This window comes from Triticum aestivum, chromosome 6B (genome assembly GCF_018294505.1).
Source record: "Triticum aestivum cultivar Chinese Spring chromosome 6B, IWGSC CS RefSeq v2.1, whole genome shotgun sequence".
NCBI lineage: Eukaryota > Viridiplantae > Streptophyta > Magnoliopsida > Poales > Poaceae > Triticum > Triticum aestivum.
Window position 1 is genome coordinate 594,769,972 of NC_057810.1, and position 23,768 is coordinate 594,793,739.

Consider the following 23,768-nt stretch of genomic DNA (forward strand, 5'->3'; position numbering starts at 1 on the left):
AATCCGCGGTCGACATGGGTAGCCAGAAGCACGCACTCACCCTCTTCCGGCTGGGGCTGCCACTCTTTCCCCGGAAGCCTCGCAGCTCCATGGGGGATCAGGCCCTCGTTGGCCATGTCGAGGAGGTCCTTCTCCGTGATGGTCGACTGGATCCAATCTCCCTGGACCCAGCCTTTCGGCAGGCGGGATCTGGACGAAGACCCACCGCGGCTGGTGGATCTCCCCTTCGCCTTCTCCGTCGCCGACGCCTTCTTCGCGCGCTCCAGCGCCGCCGTCTTCTCCTTGACCATGGCTTTCCGGCGGGGCGCGTGAGGAGAAGTGGTGCGGGGGCAAGAGCGAGCGCGTTGGGCGGAGACGAAGGAGGCAGAGAGAGAGAATGCTGAGGCACTGTTCAAAAAACCCCCGCCGGGCGCATTTATAAGATCCCTTCCGAGTGGATGACAGGTGGACCCGGCAGATCTAATCATATCCTGGAACTGTTACACGGGCGAGATACGTGGCGAAGAAAGCGGCGCGAGAATCGAGGCGTCTATGTCCCGTCCCATCCGAACGCCGCAGTCCGCTCCGCTTCGCGCGTTTCCCCAAATTTCGCATCCCGCGGAATCCGCTAACGGCAGATCAGTCTGTCAGGCACGGGATTTCCTGCGATCCGTCGCTCGGAAATCGACGAAGCCCGAAAGATCACTCGACGAAAGAAAAGAATGGATCGAGTCGACTGAAGACAAGTTGCTCACTATCAACGAAGAGATTCTCTGGATTCAGGACAACGCACGACCAGTGTGCAAAGGTCAATCGGAAACAGCATCAACTCCTCCGTCACTCAAAGCCTCAATCCATTCGGGGGCTAATGATGGGGTCATGTACCTAGGGTAGGGTCACAGACCTGATCTAAGTACCCTGCCCAAGGACACCCTTAGAAGAGGTCACCTTCCAGTCGACCAACGAGGGATTCACTCGACTGACTTGAAGGACTCGACCATGAAGACTCACTCGACTACCAGGAGGTCAAAAGGCACTCTGCACTGCAACGGCCTGTAGTTAAGTAGACTTTATGATAGTTAAGACACTTTATGTGGGACGTTACCAGTAACGCCCCGGACTAAATACACCTTAAACCCTTCATTACGTGGGCTGGCTGGGGTCCTGGCGCACTCTATATAAGCCACCCTCCCTCCACAGGCAGAGGGGTTCGGCACCCTGTAACTCATATACACATAATCCACTCGACCGCCTCCGGGCTCCGAGACGTAGGGCTTTTACTTCCTCCGAGAAGGGCCTGAAATCGTACATCTCTTGTGTTACAACCTCTCCATAGCTAGGACCTTGCCTCTCCATACCTACCCCCCACTCTACTGTCAGACTTAGAACCACGACACCACCCTCGTGGGTGAAAGTGCATTATATCGACTAGAGGGGGGTGAATAGGCGACTTTTATGAATTCTTCACTGAGGAATTTGCTGGTCAGGAAATTCCTAAATGAAGAACTACTTGCAGCGGAATAAGTACTCAAAAGTAAACATAGCAGAACACAAGCAAGGTCATCATGATGGAACAAAAACAAGCACAAAGTACAGAAAGCGTAAGCACAGGATAACACGAGATGAAGACGAACAAACTGAAGAAATTAAACTAAGGAAATTGAGAAAGTCTTTAGTTAAATTCTTCAAACAGATATGAACAAGCACACAACAACTGAACTGAGGAAATGAAAGAGTTGAGGAAATAGAACCAGTATGCTTGGTGAAGACAATGATTTGGTAGACCAGTTCCAACTGTTGTCTCAGTTGTATGTCTGGTTGGAGCGGCTGAGTATTTAAACTCGAGGACACACAGTCCCGAACACACAGTCCTCACCGTATTCTCCTTGAGCTAAGGTCACACAGACCTCGCCCAATCACTCGTGGTAAGTCTTCAGGTGACTTCCAAACCTTCACAGACTAGGTCACTCGGCGATCCACAATTCCTCTTGGATGCTCTAGACCATGACGCCCAACCGTGTGGAAGAAGCACAGTCTTCAAAGGAAACAAGCGTCGGATCCACGCAGGATCAATCTCTTCAGTGATGCTCAATCACTTTGGGTTTGTAGGTGTGTTGGGTTTGGGTTTTCCTCACTTGATGATTTTCGCTCAAAGTCCTCGGAGGATGGAATGCTGTCAAATGACAAGTGTCAGTTTCTCTCGGAGCAGCCAACCAGCTAGTGGTTGTAGGGGGCGGCTATTTATACTCTAGGGAGCAGCCCGACATGATAAGACATAAATGCCCTTGTCTGATATGACCGTTAGGTGGGCAGATATTTCGGGACAGCTGGCGTGTAGCACAACAACGGTCAGAATTTTGACTCTCAAATTCCTCGGGGCTATCATGCTCCTCATTGTGTAGGCAATTCGCACTAGCGAATATTTAACTCCTTAGCCAGAACAAATTCCTCAAAAACCAGAAGAACTTCGTCTCTGTTACTGAAGAAATTGACTGAAGTGTATGGGATTTCCAATGGCTTCACTCAAAGGGATTGGTAGGTGTAGGATTTTGAGTTGAGCATCACTTGGAAATTTTTTCCTTGGTATTTCGTCGACCCCCTTTAACAGTACGGTGTTTCCTATGACTCAAGAAAGAGAAAATGAAACTACGAAAACAAAAGTCTTCATGCTTCATGTTCCTCGAATGATTGCCAAGTCTTCAAGGTCACACCAATTTCTTCACTTTCAAAGTCTTCAGAAAGCCTTCAGATATCCAAAGTCTTCAGTTGAAGAACTTCATTTTTAGGGGTCGACTTTCTCTGTAAATATCAAACTCCTCATAGACTTATAGACCTGTGTACACTCACAAACGCATCAGTCCCTTAACCTATAACTCTTCAATAAACCAAAATCACTAAGGGGCACTAGATGCACTTACAATCTCCCCCTTTTTGGTGATTGATGACAATATAGGTTAAGTTTTCAACGGGGATAAATATATGAAGTGTAAATATTGATGTTGAGGAATTTGATTACAAGATATAGAGGAACTCCCCCTAAAGATGTGCATAGTGAGGAATTTGCTTTTGAAGCAATGCACACTTGAAGAGTATAATCATGGAGATATCCCCATATATCTTTTAATTCATACACGCATTTAACATATAATATGAAGAATTTGAAATGCATGATGAAATATGGTGACTGATGAAATTCAGCATGCGTGTATTGACATTAATGAGGAATAAGCATGCAGAAGAACTCAGCAAAAGTATCAGGCCACCATAGAGTTTAAGATTACAACTCGATCCAGCAAAGTCATCAAAAGAATTTGTAACCAAAAACGCCCATATAAGATAGACCCGCTTGAATACTAACTCAAATTTATCCCCCTTTGTCATCGAATGACCAAAAGGGTTGAAAATGAGGACTAACGCCCCTGAAGAATATCATGATGATGGAGGAGCGCCAGCGTTGTTGGGGTCTTGAGTCGTTGTAGGGCCTGCCGCAGTGTCATCCAAGTCTTCGAACTCATCTGTGTCGCGCGCGGAAGAATATGACCTGGCAACCAAGGAAGGAACCTTGACCTTCTTGAATTTCTTCGGTGGAGGAGCAGACCAGTCAAAATCTTCTTTGAAACCCATTTGCTTCAGATCTTCTTCACCATAGAGATGAGATAGAATAGCACAGGTGCGATCAAAAACTTCATGAAGGTAGTAATGGTTTTTCTTCACTGCATTATGTGTAGAGGTCATGTTGTGAAGAATAGAGCCAAACTGACGCTTAACCCATTTGTGGTTTTGGTCCACCTTTTGGTGAAGACTTAGAAGCAGCTCACGGTCAGTCATCACACGAGGAGCAGTAGCTTGAGGACTTGACTTGGGAGCATTGGCAGCACAATCATGAGTGGCAGAGTCATCATTGGTGGAATAAGATGCAGCTTTGTGGAATTGACCATGCAATGGACGAACGAATGCCTTCATCAATAACAGCTGGTGTCTTGCCCTTCTCATCAGTTGAGGAATATGCCCACTTGAGGACTTCAATTGGGGGCAAGTAGATGAGGTGATTCTGAAAGTCAGCTTTGTAGTTGAGTGAAGACCTTGTTATGAGGAATCTCATGATCCACGGAGCATAAGGCTTCAGCTGAAACGGTGAAAGTGCAACATTCGCCAGAGACCTTATGAAGAAACCATGATAATTAATAGGGATGCCATGCATGATGTTGAATAGCGTATTCTTCATCATCCCAACAATTTCCTCATCAGATGAGTCGTGGCCTTTGATGGGACTCATAGTCTTTGTCAGAATGCGATAGATGGTTCTTGGCACATACAACAATTCCTTCATGAGGAATTCGGTCCTTGGGGCTTGACCAGGCTTTAGAGGCTCATTGTACAAACAACGAGCACCGTCAGGTGGAGGACTGATTGGCAGGGCACGAAGCAATTTAGAGGACGGTGCCTTGTAGTGAGTGTTTTCGGTCATCCAGTCCAACACCCAAGAGTTGATGTCATCAAATTCACCTGTGATGTGCAGCATTGCATAGAACTGAAGAATAAGCTCTTCATTCTAATCAACTATGTCTGAGAAAAAGTTGAGCAAGCCTGCATCATGAAGCATACTGAGGACTTGAGAGAAGCAAGGCATTGATTCCATGTCCACGTGAGGAATATGCTCGTGGTTGAATACTTTGTCCTTGTTGAAGAGCAGTGAAGAATAGAAGTTGGCCTGGCTGGCAGTCCAGAAACGCTTCCTTCTAAGACGAGCATTGTCATAAGGGTTGAACTCTGTGAAGAACACATACTCGCCGAAGAAATCATCGGCCTTGAATTTTTGCTTCTTTGAGAACAGATCCTTTGGCTTGGGCTGAGGAGTGTCAATTAATTGCATTACCACCTGAGGAATCACAATCTCAGGATCCACAGACTGGGGAATTTCAGGCTCTTCTTCAGTTGTAGCCTGGGTCTTCAATTCTTCATTTACAATTTCTTCAGCACTAGTGGCTGGAATATCTTCATGAACAGACGGGGTTGCATGAGGTTCTTCAGATCCCATTTGTACTTCAATAGCAGCAGGGGACTGAGGAATTGCTTGAAGTGGAGTGAACATTGGAGAGTTGAGGTGTTGACTTTCCCAAAAGTCATCATTCAGCACAGGTGTGGTACAGCCAATGTCCACATCCTCATCTTCCATTTGTTCAACACCTGCCTCTTCAAAAGTGAACTGAGGCATAGGCGAGGAAACAACTAGGGTTGAAGGGATTGCATCCACTTCAATTTCTTCATCCAACTGCTCTGACGAAGCAGCAGAAGGATTCTCTTCATCGGATTCACTGGGAATCACATAATCTTCACCAAAAGGAACAAGGTCCTTTGATGGCATGAAAGAAACAGGAACGACATCAATTGGGTTGTCAATTGAGCTAGTCAGAGGCTTCATCTTCTTCGAAGCTGAAGAATTTGATGAAGTTGATGCCTTCCTTTTCTTCACAGCTGCACACTCTGCAGCCTTGGTATTCTTTGCATCTGATGCAGATGGAATGATCATAGTGGGTGTAGGCGCAGGAGGTGCAGAGGAGTTTGGTTCAGTTTCTTCAGGCGCAACTGATGCAGTTGCACTAACTTCTTCATTTTCTTCAGACGCACCGCTAGTGGATGCCCTGGCAGTTTCTTAAGCGGCTGGAATGCAGTCATCAGCCCTGGTACTCTCATTTTCTTCAGCAGCCTGATTGTCATCAGCGATGCTAGCATGTTCTTCAGTAGGCTGAGCAGATGCTTCAGCCGGTGTAACTTCAGTGTGCACAGGAGCAGCAACACTTGAAGTGAGTTTCTTCGTCAGATTGACGAACCGGAGCTTGGCGCCCTTCCAATCAGCATAGTAGCGATTGAATTCATCACTCAGTTCCTTGATTTCAGCTTGCAAGGCAACGAGTTGATCAGGGGTAAGAGTGAGGACATTGTCCTTGAGGTAGCGCTGCTTCTTGTACTGCGCTTTCTTCAGCCTTCTGCCTTCTTCAAATTTCCACTTCTCTTCCTCAATGAAGGCAGTCAGAACATGACTTTGACCAGGAGTGAGATTCATCTCCGGCAAAGGTGTGTTAGGGTCTTTGTGACATAGGTCAATGAAGTTGAGGATCAACTTTGGATCGAATAGCAGTGGCACATTGCTGCCTTTGGCTCTAGCGGCCCTGGCCTGCCTGTCTCTGATGATTTCGGCAAGTTCTTCATCATCAGCCTCATCGTCATCAGAGGGCACTTGGAAGGCGACTTGCTTCTTGTGAGGACTTGGTCGAAGGCCTCATCCTGCAGTGGCCTTTTTCTTTAGAAGAGAGGGGCCAGTTGAGGAGTTTGGTGCAGCAGAGGAACTTGCAGATGCTCCTGAGGCAATTGAGATGCATGTAGTCCTTTGGCACGTGGCGAGATGCACAGGTGCAGAGGATTTGGTCGGAGCAGCTAAAGACTTTGTCGGAGGAGCTGAGGACTTTGAAGGAGGAGGAGCAGTCTGAGGAATTGGCCATGAGGGCTTTGAAGAATCTGGCCTTGAGGGCATTGCTGAGGAGCTTGGCCGTGATGGCATTGAAGGAGAAGCACTTGACTTATGCATAGGCTTCTTAGGCATCGCCTTCTTCGGCTTACTAGCAGAGGCCTCAGTAGCAGTAGCAGCAGCAGCAGAGTCTGCATTGAATTTCCTCACTGCTTCATTTGCTTGCTTGGCCAGTTTGGCCAGGCGCTTTGCCCATTCATCAGCATAGTCCTCATCGCGCTTGAGGCTGGTGGGATCTGCCAATTGGTCTGGTGCCAATGGAGGTCTTGAGCATGGAGGGTTGAGTGCAAATTTCTTCATGTACTTGGGAGTAACATACCTATACTCCCTCCATTCCCGTGCCCATCTCCTTTCTATCCTTTGTATGCGCACCTTGCGCTGACTTTTATCCTCCTTGCCAAATTTGGCCTCATCAGGAGTGCAGTATCCAGCATAAATGTCCTCAGGGATTTCGAAAGCAGTATTGACCTCAGGCCTCTTTCCTCCCTTTTGTGGCTTCTTACCTTCAGCCATTTTCTTCAGCTGAGGAAAATGAACAACTGAAGTTTCTAAAGAGGTGTGCAACTTTTCTTCGAGGAACGCTGCAAATGAGTTAAGTTGATGAGAACCTAGTGATTCAGCAGCGGACATGAGTACTTGTGAACAGAGTATAGTTGCGAGGAATATGGAGATGTCATGTGCGTTCTCAGAAGATTTTCAAAAAGAATAGGTTTGAGAATTTGACCAGATGAGTCTTGAAGAATTTCACTAAGCGTTCTTAATCTTAGGTTCCAGAGTTGTACAGATTGAAAATCCACACAATTGAGGAATCTTGAAGAAAATCATCGCTTAGAGAAACGAATCAAGAGCATATGACATGTGAGGTGTTCATGTGTGTGAAGAGTTGAAGAATAAACACCTTTGAAGATTTTCAAGAAAACATGTGAATCAAAGAGGGCAGTAAAAGTAACTTTTAATTACCCGAAATGAAGAACTCGACGAACTGGGAAGTGTAGATGTGAAGTTCATCAGTTCATATCTTCCACGCCCTAACTCGGCAGAGGAAGACGACTATGGCAGCAGCGGAGTGAAGAAATCCGCAACCGGCGCGAGTACGACAGCGATGAGGTCGAGGCAGTGAAGCTCTGCCTCACCGACGATGATGAAGTAGCAGCGGTGCTGGGGTTTGGGAAGCTCGAGTGGGAGTGAGAGCGAGCGGAGTAAAAAATGAAGTGAAGAAGAAGCAGGGGTATTTATAGTGGAAGTGAAACACTGTACGCCCGAGGAAATCGGACGAACATGCCCCTGGCCCTTCTCATTCGCTTGACATGTGTCACCCATGTACTGAGAGGTGGCGATTGTGTAGGATCGTGGGTGAATAGATAAGTATTGTCGTGGGATACGGAACAGTTTGAGCGACAAAGCCGAAATATCAGATAAGATAAGTAAAAGGTTTTGTTCGCAATTTCTTCAGCTGTCAAGGACACAGTGAAGATTTTGAACGAGTTTCAATTAGAACGCACATGAAGAATTTGTGAACAGACTTGGTTGAGTTTAGCATAGAGGGGGAAGGGTCCGATCACATTTACTTAGCAGAAAAATCAACTTGAAGAAATAGCAATAAGTGAATGTTGTAGAGGACATAAACTCATATGTATATATATATATATATATATATATATATATATATATATATATATATATATATATATTCAAATGAAGAACAACACCGGAAGGAGTGAAGACAAAGCAAAGTTGAAGAATTTGAAAAACTGAGGAATTTCAAAAAACGAAGAAAAACTCAAATTGAAGATTTTCAACTTTGGTTGGTGGCGTATCCCATTGTATAAGAAAGCTGATTTCAGACACCGCGTACAATTGTCGTAGGGCTCTGAGAATCAATTTCTTCATTAATTTATTCACACTTAGAGGGTTAGTCTTCATTAATTGAAGAAAAACCTTACTTCGTGTATTGCGCATCTAAGTCATCAAGTTAGCATAAGTGTTAGGATGTATGTCCTTTTCAAAGAACACTCGAAGATTCTAGGATATTTAGCTCACACCGCAACTTGCTAAATCTCTTCTCATCCAAGGGCTTAGTGAAGATATCAGCCAGCTGATCTTCAGTGCTTGCATGGTCGATGGAGATATTGCCCTTCAACACATGATCATGAAGAAAATGATGATGAATCTGGATGTGCTTGGTCTTCGAGTGCTGAACTAGGTTATGAGAAATCTTGATAGTGCTCTCATTGTTGCAGTAGAGAGGCACATTCTTCATGTTGATGCCATAGTCCTTGAGTGTTTGCTTCATCCATAGTAATTGAGCACAGCACGAACCAGCAGCATTGTACTCAGCTTCTGCAGTGGAGAGTGATACACAGTTCTGTTTCTTCGAGGACCAACAGACCAAAGATCGTCCGAGGAAATGGCATGTGCCTGACGTTGACTTGCGGTCCACACGATCACCAGCATAGTTAGAGTCTGAATATCCAATGAGATCAAACGAAGAGCCCTTGGGATACCATAATCCAAGTGTTGGTGTATGAGCTAGATATCGAAGAATATGCTTCACAGCCTTATGGTGTGATTCCTTTGGTGTAGCTTGAAATCAGGCACACATGCAAACACTAAGCATAATATCTGGCCTAGATGCACATAGGTACAATAAAGAGCCAATCATGGAGCGGTATACCTTTTGATCGAAGTCTTTACCATTTTCATCAGTGCACAGATGGCCATTTATGGGCATTGGAATTTTGACCCCTTTGCAATCTTGCATGCTAAATTTCCTCAATACGTCCTTGAGGTATTTCTCCTGAGAAATGAACATGCCATTGCGCCGTTGACGAATTTGAAGACCTAATAAGAATTTCAATTCTCCCATCATAGACATTTGATATTATTCACTCATCATATAGGAAAATTCATCACTATATCGTTGGTCAGTACAGCCAAAAATGATATCATCAACATAAATTTGGCACACAAACAATTCACCATCATAAGATTTAGTGAAAAGAGTTGGGTCGAGTGAACCGGGTTTGAAGACTTTCTTCATGAGGAATTCCTTCAAAGTATCGTACCACGCCCGAGGGGCTTGCTTGAGGCCATACAGGGCCTTATTGAGTCTGAAGACTTTGTCAGGATGCTTTGGATCTTCAAAACCTAGGGGTTGAGCAACATATACTTCTTCCTCAAGCTTACCATTGAGGAATGCAATTTTCACATCCATTTGTTGTAAGATAATATCATGATGGTTAGCATAAGCAAGTAATATGTGGATAGCCCTAAGTCTAGCAACAGGTGCAAAAGTTTCATCAAAATCAATTCCTTCAACCTATGTGTAGCCTTGAGCTACATGTCGTGCCTTATTCCTCACCACAAGGCCATTTTCATCTTGCTTGTTGTGGTAGATCCACTTTGTGCCGAATAATGTTGTGCTTGCGAGGATCTGGACGTTTGACCAGTTCCCAGACATTGTTGAGCTCGAACTGATGTAATTCTTCTTGCATAGCATGAATCCGCTTAGGCTCCAGAAATGCTTCATCTACCTTAGTGGGCTCTGTGATAGAGACAAAAGCAAAGTGCCCACAAAAGTTAGATAAATGTGAAGATTTTGAGCGTGTGAGAGGACCTGGTGCTTCAATGTCATCAATGATCTTCTCGATTTGCACTTCGTTTGTAATGCGAGGATGAGCAGGTTATCTTCGAGGAATTTGATCCGCATTCTCTTCAGGAGCATTTTCCTCAGCACCATTTTCTTCAGGTGCGCCAGCTCGACGTTCATTGCGCTTTGGAATGAATTCTTCAGCAGATTCTTCGGTGGGAATGACATCCTCAGTAGCCTTGAACTTGATAGATTCCTCGGGCGCTGGTTCATCTAACACAGAAGGTAGGTGCTCTCTTTGTGAGCCATTAGTTTCATTGAACCGCACATCTACAGTTTCAACAACCTTGTGAAGAACGGTGTTGAAGACTTTGTAGGTGTGCGAGTCCTTTCCGTAACCAAGCATAAAACCCTCATGTGCTTTCGGTGCAAATTTAGAGTTGTGATGAGGATCTCTAATCCAACATTTAGCACCGAAGACTTTGATGTAACTCACATTGGGTTTCTTGTCAATGAGGACTTCATAAGCAGTCTTCTTGAAGAATTTGTGAAGATATACTCTGTTGATGATGTGGCATGCAGTATCAATAGCCTCAATCCAGAAATGACAAGGTATCTTGTATTCATCAAGTATAGTGCGAGCCATCTCAGCAAGAGTTCTGTTCTTGCGCTCCACTACACCATTCTGCTGAGGAGTATAAGGAGCAGATAACTCATGAGTAATACCAAGTTCATCAAGATAACCATCAAGATCGGAATTCCTGAATTCAGTCCCATTGTCACTTCTAATGTGCTTGATCTTCACACCAAAGTTGGTTGAAGCCCTCGAGGAAAATCATTTGAAGACTTCCTGCACCTCATGTTTGTAAGTGACAATGTGCACCCATGTATAACGAGAATAATCATCAATAATAACAAAACCATATAGAGATGCATCATTTGTAATAGCAGAATAATGATTAGGACCGAAGAGATCCATGTGAAGCAATTCAAATGGTCGAGTGGTAGTCATGATAGTCTTCGCCGATGCTTGGCCTTTGTCATCTTTCCAGCTTCACAGGCTCTGCATAAGTGATCCTTGAGGAGTTTGACATTCTCAATGCCAATGACATGCTTCTTCTTAGCAAGCGTGTGCAAATTCCTCATGCCAGCATGACCAAGTCGTCGATGCCATAGCCAGCCTTCTGAAGCTTTTGCAAGTAAGCATACGGCCAGTTGTGGTTCTGTAGAGAAATCAACGATATACAAGTCTCCTCTCCTAAAGCCTTCGAAGAATTTGGAATGGTCAGCTTCCATGATCACAACACAACGATATTTTCCAAAGACAACAACCATATCGAGATCACAAAGCATTGAGATAGACATGAGGTTGTATCCTAAGGACTCGACAAGCATGACTTTGTCCATGTGTCAATCCTTTGAGATCGCCACCTTACCTAGACCCAATACCTAACTTTTGCCTTTGTCAGCGAAGATGATATGCTTCAGATGCGACGGTGATAAAGGAGCATCCATCAATAGATTCTTGTCACCAGTCATGTGATTCGTACATCCACTATCGAGGACCCACTCATTGGCTTTGGGTTGATTATCCTATAGATGAATTAGTGCAACTTACGAACTCATATACTTCATCAGTGAAGAATATGACATCAATATCATCAGATCAATCTCATCAAGCAGAAGAATAGATAAAATAGTATGAGGACGTGAGAAATGAAAGTTCATTTCTTCATGATTAGCATGCGTCCTTTCAGGCACTGTTCAGGTCTCCAGCAAATTTTTCAGATGTTTTAAGCACATCTGGAGACCTGACCCTGCATAAGAGATTAGTTCTTTTTCTTCACGACCCACATCTGAAGGGGGTGGCAAAGAATTCATCACTCTGCGAGCACCATATGATAAAGGTGGCATAGAAGCCAGACCACTTTGTTTCACATGAGAGGGGTTAGGGTAAGCATATGAATAAGCAGAGAAATTCTTCGAGGACTTATGAACATAATGATTGGAAGAATAATGCTCATATTCATAGCCCTTATCTCTACCCTGCGAAACAAAGGGGTTAGCACAATGATGATCATGTGAGGACTTTGATCCTTTTGAGGAATTTGATCCACGTGAGGAATTTGGTTTGTGTGAGGACTTGGATCCATATGAAGAATTTGGTCCATATGAGAATTTGATCAAGAGTTCCTATTCTTCACAAGTGGGGTCATCAGGACATTCACCTGAAGACTTTCAAGGCAACTTTTGGGAACCCAGATTTTCTTCATAGGGGAACCGTTCCTGCAGTTAGTGCCAACATATCTAGCAAATACTTCACCATTCTGATTTTTGAACAGTTTATAGTTGGAGTCAAATGACTCATCAGAAGAATGAGGAGATTCACATGAAAAACAGATAAATTGGATGGATCAACTGGAGGTCCCTTTGCAGCAACCCATGACTTTTTGGGGTACTGCTCAGGCTTCCAATATGTTCCATCAGCATTGAGTTTCCTCTCAAAGGCAATACCCTCTTTCCTAGGGTTCCTATTGAGGATCTACTTTTTAAGCACATCACAAAGAGTCTGATGCCCTTTAAGGCTTTTATACATGCCTATCATGTACAATTCCTTCAGCCCTGCATCATCAGTGATACTAGCAACGTCCTCAGATGAGGAATTAGTGATAGCAGCGACAGGTGAAGAATTTGTAACATTAGAAGTATTTGAACATTCAGGTGAAGAATTAGCATATTCACGTTCAATGCACTACAGACATGGAGGAACAAATTCTTCCTGAGTAGCGCTGATTTGTTGAGAAAGTAATGAATCACGCTCCGTCTGAAGATCTTCATAACTCACTCTTAGCTTCTCAAGATCTTGCTTTCTTTGAAGAAATTCATAAGAAAGCTTCTCGTGATCAAATAAGAGAGTGTTATGATGACCTTGAAGGTTGTCTTGGACTGAAGTCTCTGAAGATTTTTAGTCAAGGTTTTAGTATGATCCATTTCTTTACCCAACATATCATCACTTTTATCTAGCATGTTTTGAATTTTTTTCAATAGCCTTTTGTTGTTTCACAGCAATCTTAGCAAGTTTAGAGTAGCTGGGCTTGAGGTTTTCATCAGATTCATCCTCACTAGATTCAGAGGAGGCGTATTTGGTTACCTTGGCACCCTTTGCCATGAAGCAATAGGTGGGCACGTAGTCGTCATTGCCTTCATAAGCCCTGTTGGTGAAGCCATTTTCTTTAGAGTTGAAGATAGACTTGCTGATGAATGCCGTGGCGAGAGCTAGACTTGCCACACCAGACTCGGACTACTCGGATGCCTCCTCTTCCTCATGTTCTTCAGATTCAGCCTCAGAGTCCATTTCCTTGCCAATGAATGCTCGACCCTTCTTGGAGATGCTCTTCTTGTGAGATGAAGATTTTGAGGATTTTGATGATAAAGACTTTGAAGATTTCTTATTCTTCTTGGCATCATCAAAACTGTAATCCTTGTATTTCTTCTTCCTTAATTCCTTATCCCGCTGAGGACAATCTTGAATGTAGTGACCAGGTTTCTTGCATTTGTGGCATAGCCTCTTCTTGTAGTCACTGGATGAGGAATCATTACTCCTTGAGGATTTTCCAAAGCGACCATGTCTTGAGAACTTCTGAAATTTCCTCATGAGCAGTGCTAGTTCCTGGCTCAGTTCTTCAGGATCACCAAGGCTGCTTGTAGAGTCCTCTTCTTCAGACTTAGAGACTACCTTAGCCTTCAGAGCAAGTGGTTTGCCATAGCTCAAACCATAGAGATCTCTCTTCTCAACAAGCTGGAACTCATGAGTGTTTAGCCTCTCGAGGATATCAGCAGGATCAAGTGACTTGTAATCAGCACGCTCTTGAATCATCAGTGCCAGAGTGTCAAATGAAGAATCGAGCGATCTCAGCAATTTCTTCACCACCTCATGGTCGGTGATCTCAGTGGCGCCAAGCGCTTGAAGCTCATTTGAGATATCAGTGAGGTGATCAAAGGTTTGCTGAACATTTTCATTGTCGAGTCTTTTGAAGCGGTTGAAGAGATTGCGAAGAATGTCAACACGAGAATCACGTTGAGTCAAGACTCCTTCATTCACATTGGAAAGCATATCCCAAATAAGCTTAGCAGTTTCCAAAGCACACACTCTTCCACATTGCCCTTTGCTCAGATGGACACATATGATGTTCTTTGCTTGAGAATCGAGTTGCTTGAATCTCTTCACATCAGCAGCATTCAGGGAACGTGTGACTGAGGGAACACCATTTTCCACAACATACCAGAGATCGTTATCAATTGCCTCAAGATGCATTCGCATCTTATTCTTCCAGTAGGGGTAGTCCGTTCCATCGAAGGTAGGAAACCTAGCAGAGACCTTGATCATACCTGTGGTCGACATAACTAAAACTCCAGGCGGTTAAACCAAAATCACACAGAACAAGGGAGTACCTTTCTCTGATACCAATTGAAAGTACGTTATATCGACTAGAGGGGGTTGAATAGGCAATTTTTATGAATTCTTCACCGAGGAATTTGTTGGTGAGGAAATTCCTAATGAAGAACTACTTGCAGCGGAATAAGTACTCAAAAGTAAACATAGCAGAACACAAGCATTAGCATGGTCATCATGATGGAATGAAAACAAGCACAAAGTACAGAAAGCGTAAGCACAGGATAACACAAGATGAAGACGAACAAACTAAAGAAATTGAACTGAGGAAATTGAGAAAGTCTTCAGTCAAAGTCTTCAAACAGATATGAACAAGCACACAACAACTGAACTGAGGAAATAGAACCAGTAAGCTTGGTGAAGACAATGATTTGGTAGGCTAGTTCCAACTGTTGTCTCAGTTGTACATCTGGTTGGAGCAGCTGAGTATTTAAATTCGAGGACACACAGTCCAGGACACACAGTCCTCACCGTATTCTCCTTGAGCTAAGGTCACACAGACCTTGCCCAATCACTCGTGGTAAGTCTTCAGTTGACTTCCAAACCTTCACAGACTAGGTCACTCAGTGATCCACAATTCCTCTTGGATGCTCTAGACCATGACGCCTAACCATCTGGAAGAAGCACAATCTTCAAAGGTAACAAGCATCGGATCCACGCAGGATCAATCTCTTCAGTGATGCTCAATCACTTTGGGTTTGTAGGTGTGTTGGGTTTGGGTTTTCCTCACTTGATGATTTTCGCTCAAAGTCCTCGGAGGATGGGATGCTCTCAAATGACAAGTGTCAGTTTCTCTCGGAGCATCCAACCAGCTAGTGGTTGTAGGGGGTGGCTATTTATAGCCTAGCGAGCAGCCCGACATGATAAGACATAAATGCCCTTGTCTGATATGACCGTTAGGTGGGCAGATATTTCAGGACAGCTGGCGCGTAACACAGCAACGGTCGGAATTTTGACTCTCAAATTCCTTAGGGCTATCATATTCCTCACTGTGTAGGCAATTCGCACTAGTGAATTCCTAACTCCTCAGTTAGAACAAATTCCTAAGGAACCAGAAGAACTTTGGCTCTGTTACTGAAGAAATTGCCTGAACTGTATGAGATTTCCAATGGCTTCAGTTGAAGGGATTGGTGGGTGTAGGATTTTGAGTTGAGCATCACTTGGAAATTTTTCCTTAGTATTTCCTCGACCCCCTTTAACAGTACGGTGTTTCCTATGACTCAAGAAAGAGAAAATGAAACTACGAAAACAAAAGTCTTCATGCTTCATGTTCCTCGAATGATTGCCAAGTCTTCAAGGTCACACCAATTTCTTCACTTTCAAAGTCTTCAGAAAGTCTTCAGATATCCAAAGTCTTCATTTGAAGAACTTCATTTTTCGGGGTCAACTTTCTCTATAAATATCAAACTCCTCATAGACTTATAGACATGTGTACACTCACAAACGCATCAGTCCCTTAACCTATAAGTCTTCAATACACTAAAATCACCAACGGGCACTAGATGCACTTACAGTGGGCCCCTCGTGGCTCCCCTGACTGACTTCTTTCTCCTATATATGTCCATATACCCTAAAAACATCGAGGAGCACAATAGATCGGGAGTTCCGCCGCCGGAAGCCTCTGTAGCCACCAAAAACCAATCAGGACCCTATTCTGGCACCCTGTCGGAGGGGGTATCCCTCACCGGTGGCCATCTTCATCATCCCAGCACTCTCCATGACGAGGAGGGAGTAGTTCACCCTCGGGGCTGAGGGTATGTACCAGTAGATATGTGTTTGATCTCTCTCTCTCTCTCTCTCGTGTTCTTGAGGTGATACGATCTTGATGTATCGCGAGCTTTGCTATTATAGTTGGATATTATGATGTTTCTCCACCTCTACTCTCTTGTAATGGATTGAGTTTTCCCTTTGAAGTTATCTTATCGGATTGAGTCTTTAAGGATTTGAGAACACTTGATGTATGTCTTGCCGTGCTTATCTGTGGTGACAATGGGATATTCACGTGATCTACTTGATGTATGTTTTGGTGATCAACTTGCGGGTTCAATGAACTTATGCATAGGGGTTGGCACACGTTTTCGTCTTGACTCTCCAGTAGAAACTTTGGGACACTCTTTGAAGTACTTTGTATTGGTTGAATAGATGAATATGAGATTGTGTGATGCATATCGTATAATCATGCCCACGGATACTTGAGGTGACAATGGAGTATCTAGGTCACATTAAGGTTTTGGTTGATTTGTGTCTTAAGGTGTTATTCTAGTACGAACTCTATCATAGATCGAACGGAAAGAATAGCTTCATGTTATTTTACTACGGACTCTTGAATAGATCAATCAGAAAGGATAACTTTGAGGTGGTTTCGTACCCTACAATAATCTCTTCATTTGTTCTCCGCTATTAGTGACTTTGGAGTGACTCTTTGTTGCATGTTGAGGGATAGTTATATGATTCAGTTGTGCTATTATTTTTAAGAGAACTTGCACTAGTGAAAGTATGAACCTTAGGCCTTGTTTCCAAGCATTGCAATACCGTTTGTGCTCACTTTTACAACTTGTTACCTTGCTGTTTTTATATTTTTTAGATTACAAATACCCATATATATCATCCATATTGCACTTGTATCACCATATCTTCGCCGAACTAGTGCACCTATACAATTCACCTGTCAGGACCCCGACTCAATGCCACATAGATCTAGCATGTAACACATCATATCACTTTGCGGCCTCACGCACGGTATTCCCACGGGTGTCGCCTTACCTTCGCCCGGGACCGTTTGCGCCTTTTGGCACATGTATATGATAGTGTCGCTAGCATCCATATGATAAGGAGTCCGGGCTAACATGGCTAGTCGTGAACCCAAAGTGGCACAAACCTACAGGGACAGGAATCCATGACCCAGCATCGAACATGTCGGTCATCAGCGAGTGAATCCGAGCTGTAGCGCTGGGCTAGCAGGACTCCGGTAAACCGGGCTCACTACACCACAGCACTACATCCCCAATAGACAAGTTGGTCGGGAAAACAACGTCCATTTACAGACAGTCGGTCGGGAAATACTATTGCCGACCGACTCAGTCTGTTGGGGAAAGTCCAGACGGGAAAGCCTTTTCCCGACCGACATATCTTTCCCGTCCGACTGTTTGATGGCTATCAAAAGCATTCCCGACCGACTTTTCTGTTGGCCCTGCAATGAACCTTTCCCGACCGACTGTCCGATAGTAGACTTTCCCGACCGACTGTTTGATGGTGCTTTCTTTGCCAACCGACTTTCTGTCGGCCCTGCCACAAACCTTTCCCGACCAATAGTAGGACGTTGTTTTCTTTTGCCGACCAATAGTTCGATAGCATTTTATTTAGACGAGCAAGATATATTTAATAGCCACCCATTATTTGGCTTGTGCCTTGCCAAACCATATCAATCAAGTTACAGTAACTTGCATGTACTCCAAAAATACTAAACCAGAACCAAAGAAGAATATTCACTAACTGAAAGGAGGAAACATTTATGCTTTTATCACCGAGACAACTGATATGTTTACAAAATGATAGATGCATGTCCATCAATTCACTGTTTGCTCCATTACACAAAATACCCAGTTGACAGGACACCATATAGGTTTACAAAATGATACATAGAAGACGCATTGTTATTGCTCCATTACACAAAATGTCTAGCTGACACAAACTGCCATCTTCATGGTTCCTCCCTGGTCCTCTTGTATGTCATTCCTACAAAGGTCCTCTTGTATGTCATTCCTACAAAGGATTAAAAGAAGTCACCGGTGAATTCATGCATTCATAGAGATAATGGTAAAAATAATAATTGTATAAAGGATCAATGGAACTCCGCCTATGTTGTCTCAACATAGCCGGTCCCAAGCCCGGGTAAAGGAGGAGGGTTGTGATAGGCTTGGCGAGCCAACGTAAAAACTCAGCCACTCTTATGAAGATGAAACCCAAAAGATTTTCGTTGGGGCGTAACCCTCTCAGCGACGCGCCACATCGGAACCCGGGTGTGGTGGAAAATGGGCAAGGGCCGGGCCGTCACCCCCCAAGTGGCGCGCCGTATCTTGATCCGGATACGGTGGCAAGTGAGCGAGGATCGGGTCGTCGCATCCTTAGTGGCGCGCTACATCGGCGCCCGGATTGTTAGAAATGAATTTCAAGAAGAAGAATCTATTCACAGTCATTTCTAAATGCAGCACTAAGCACATGAGGACCTGCAAAATACTAGTCAAAAAGCATCTGAACTTAGGCTGCACCTGACTATTATATTCATAAAAGCATCAGAAAAAGCACCTGTAATTTAGTGCCACAAATTAGATTAAATTGATAACCATCCTCTAATCTCACTGCACTAAGCACTAGCAACTAAGGCTGCAAGTGGATGCCCATGGTGCCCACATCCAAGCCCGCAAAAATTGTCGTTGTGGACACCACGGGTAAGGTGCCAAAACGATGTGGGTTGTCCCATGGGCCGGAAGACTATGTGCTTCTGATAGTTCGACTTGTTATGATCCAAACTGACAGAGGAACATGTGGACCGTGTTAGAGAAGATATATTCACTTCTCTAGTTAATTTTGATGTTTTCAGATTATGCAAGAAAATGCAATATGGTTGTGCACAAACTAATGTGTTATCCATATGAAGTTCATCCATGGTCAAATCTTTGTACCAACTTATAGGAACACTTATGCAAGATGAGTTGTGGCAATTGCGGGACGGACGCGGGTAAATTAACAATGACCTTTTAGAACTAACCTGCTTATGCGGTTATGGCATATGGATGGTAAGATATAGGTTCAATTCGTTTCATCCATCACTATACATTTAAATTTCCATGGATTGACAGTAGTGACCATAATTCACATGCAATACACGATGTAAAAACTGCAAATACACTGGGAATCCTACTTGCTTGAATGTTGATGCATAGCAAATGGAGTACTAACAAATGAATGTGAAGTGCAAGCACAAAACTACCAGCCAAGTTCCTCTCCATCTTCTAAAGACTGAAGTCTACCGAGAAGCCATAACAAATAGATAATATGCCTAAAAATTGATAGCCTTAATGTCTTATATGAACTTTATGATCCTTAATGTCTGTACTATGGGTAGAAGTAGCATTATTTTGACAATTTTGAGCATGAGTGAAACAAAGAATTGACTATCATTTGACCACTGACATATAGAACTGACGCTCAAGAACTATTTATTCTTACTGGATTAAGATTCAGAAAACTAGCATTCCCATTTGACGTGTGCATAGCATAGAAGACAATACTCTGTTTTATAACTTCCTCTGTTCGTTTGGTAAGTTTACCTTCTATTATAATACAAGCAATCTCCAGTATATAATCTATTCAGATGTCCAAAGTCGAAACCTAAATAGTCAGAATCCAGCCTGTTAGTCATGACTTTTGCATGGTGTAAAATTGATAATATGGGTTCCAACAGAAGCAACAAAATTCTAGAATAACATATTGAGATGTCAATTAGAGTAGAAAATAGCACAAATGGAGCGAAATGTCCGTATCATGCACTTCACAACAGAAAACAACAAAACAAATTATTTCTCGACTTATGATATTGTGGAAATAAGTAATGAGATGTATATTGTGTAGAGGCAGAGTACAGATGATGCACTGTAACCCACATGACTCATGACCAACTATTTTTTTTAAGACATTCAGACAAGATTCTTTTGCAGAAACAATGCAAACCAACTACAAACTGAATGAAAAAGAGTGTCATCGGCATCCAGGTCAAGGACAACAAACATATATGTTAGCAATATTCAATTAGTCATCCTCTCCCAAATATTACAAAGTTTAAAGGTGTACCGACTTTTTACTCATCACGCGTCTTTGCAGCTTCCTCTCTATGTTGCCAGATCAATCTGCGGATGCAAAAAGGATAGGTAAAGAATGATTGTTTGCCAATAATCAAACTATGATCTAGTAAGAGAAATTAATTTAACAAGGGTCTAGGAAAGATGAGCAGTTCTACTGCAAACTAACGAATAGGGATACGAGGAAATTAAGATAAACAAGCCTGTAGTTGCACATCAAAATCCGAAGCAAATGGGAAGGACTCACAGGTTAGAGGTAGGGGTTGAACGGCGCAGCCGCTGGAAGAAAGGCGACGCAGTGGGCAGAGCGCCACCGCCGGGAGGAACGCATACCAGCAAGAATGAGGCTCTGCCCGGAGCGCGAGGGCAGGGACGGCGGTCTGGCCGCAGCAAAACAACATGGCAGTGTGGGCCATCGCGTGCGGCGGGCGGGGGATGAACAGAACAGAGCGGTAGCCACCAGCGGCCGGCGCATGGGACGGACGAAACGGATGGCTGATGTACGCCGTGTGGGCTGCTAGCACTCCGTGGAGGAGCGCGCGAGGGGGCGAGCCCTCCATCTCCATGGTTAGACGCGCGCAGATCGACGGCCGCGTACCATTTCCTCCACTTCGGGGTGGAGCTCGCTTGATTCATGCTTGCAAATCGACGGGGCAGTGAGGCCTTCCTCCACATCGGGGCGGCGATACCTTCCTCCACATCGGGGCGGCGATACCTTCCTCCACATCGGGGCGGAGCTCGATCTGAGGGAGACGGGTGGAGGAAGAGGATGGAGCCGCCGCCGCTCAGATCTGGAGAGAAAGAGAGTTTTTTTTGTTGAGTAAATGGAGAGAAAGAGATAAGGGAGAGAGAGGGCAGAGAGAAAGGGAGAGAGATTAAGTGGGCTGTGGCCTGTGGGGGCGAGAGGCCGAGAATTTCGGATTGCTTCGCGCGCTAAGTTTCGCAGGCAGGCGCGCGCGGATATTTTGGGTGGCCTAGTTGGCGACCCACGGTCGGTCGGCATTATTTGCCGACCAACAGTTCGATTGTACTGCAATTTTTACCGACCAACAGTTTGATGCTATACGTTTCAGCATTCCCGACCGACAGTTGGTTCTTACAAGTTAGTATTACCATCTAACTATTTGATAGAAAATTTTCTGACTAACAGTGGGTCGGCAAAACTGACTTTTGCCAACACACGTCAGTAGGGAATGCAGTGTCGTGGTGTAGTGGCTGTAGCGGCTAACAGGACTCCGGTATTCATCGCGTAACATTTCCCCGAAGGGACAGACACGGGAACGAAGAAGGACACATGCCGGCCAGCCTAAGTGTTCCGGAGCAGTAGCAAGCTACCATGGCTCAGTGGAAGCACTAGGAGACATTTCCCAGTAAAAGAGGCTACTAAAGATAAACAACTAGATAGAAAGATCCCACACATACTAAGCATTTCAATCATACACACAATATGCTCGATATGTGCAAATACAACAAGGCATCACAACATGACTCTACAACACAAGTACTTTATTTAAAGGCTCAGAGAGCCATACATATCATACACACAAGTATGGGTCACACGACCCAGCATTCAAGTCATACAAGCATACAAGCCAACAGCGGAAGTAACATGTCTGAGTACAGACAACTAGTAGAATAAAAGAGCCTTGGGTAAGCCTGACTATACTACATGGTCCTTCATGACCTCAGGATCACCACCTGGGCTTCAACCTACTCATCGATACAGACATCTACGAAGAACCCATCAGAAGGGGTTGCAGCGTCTTCTGTAAAACGTAAATTAAAGCAACATGAGTACAAAGGTACTCAGCAAGACTTACATCAGTTCCTACATACATGCACATTATCAAGAAGGGTTGGTGGGGTTATTACAGCAAGCCAGCTCTGACTCTTGGCTAAGCTATCCTACGAGACTCCAACTTGAAATGGTTTTGCGCACTCGAGTCCACTACTCACCACTTCAATACACCACCGATGATCCACCTCCGTCATCCTACGGAAGAGCCATCCTCGGCACTCACGCTTATATTGAGGCTTTTAGAAGTATCCATTTACTTGTCTATGAACTGTATAGGCAACCAAGTAGTCCTTTTACCATGGACGCGGCTATTCGAATAGATGATGTTAACCCTGCAGTGGTGTACTTCTTCATACATGTTTTCACCACTTAGCGTCTGCACATGACATGTGCTCGGCAGACTTCAAGCGAAAGCCGACGTGGGTGTAGACCACGACCTACCTAAACACCTAAGTCTCTAGTCTAGGTTTATCGCCTATTCAGGTTCCATCCGCAAGGAGTCCGGCCGAGGTTTCCATATACAGCCCCGAACAATATGTACAGGGTTCCGAGACACCTAACGGGTGCCCGGTATACCCGGACACGTACCTACCGCATCCCAGCCCACCCCGCGGGTCAGTGCTGTCCACGGCCTCTAGTAAGCTACAAACACCAGAAACTACTTGCAACTCCTGGACAGAGGACTAGGGTGGATAAGAAGTCGAGCGGGGTCATATTTCAGGGCCCAATGCATGGTAGTAGGTGAATCTTAAATCACACATACACATCTCAGTGCTTAAGGACGGCTTCAATTAAACAACCCACCATGTACTCCTACATGGCCTCTCATCGATACCTTTACCAAATCGTGTTCAACACATCACTCTCATTACCGGCATGATCATTTCACTCTAGCCCATCACCCAGATGAACCAGACCTGACACGACTCTAAGCATAGCAGGCATAGCAAGGTAGGAACAACACATACATATGGCTCAATCAACTCCTACACATGCTAGTGGGTTTCATCTAGTTACTGTGGCAATGACAGGTCATGCAGAGGAGATGGGTTCAACTACCGTAGCACATAGCAGTTTGAAACACGTTGTCTTAATGCAGTAAAAGAGAGCAGAGGCGAGAACATGGGATTGTATCGATATGATCAAATGGTTGGTTGCTGGCCTGATGGATCCGTGCACTGGTATTGTTCCTCGTTGCGGTAATCACGGTACTCCTCGGGGACAGAACCTACCGCAGAGAGCACCGATACACAAACATCACCAAACAATATGCAACAATATGATGCATGCATGAGACATGGCAAAATGAGTGTATTGGGCTAATGCAACTAAGACCAGATGGGTTTGAACCATTTTGAACCAATGATTCAAGTTTGAAACTCATAAGTGGCCCTTTTAAGTGCTTTAACTTGTTCTGCACTAAACAGCAGTTTAGCTTGCTTAAAGATGCATGAAACCAGTACAAATGGATAGATTGGATTTTTCTGATCATTTTTCATATATAACACTTTGCATTTGGAGCTACAGATTAATTTCTATGATTTTTTTTTTGAAGTTTGTGGTAT

The 23,768-nt window shown here is 44.2% G+C and overlaps 1 long non-coding RNA gene across 1 annotated transcript; it reads right to left on the reverse strand.

Annotated features, from left to right (window-relative positions):
* Positions 1-18,040: 18,040 nt before the first annotated feature.
* On the reverse strand, positions 18,041-21,325 carry LOC123138220 (uncharacterized). The gene is made up of 2 exons (XR_006468898.1): positions 20,653-21,325; positions 18,041-20,453 (listed from the first exon to the last, which is right to left on the reverse strand). It is a non-coding gene; the product is annotated as an uncharacterized lncRNA (long non-coding RNA).
* Positions 21,326-23,768: the final 2,443 nt, after the last annotated feature.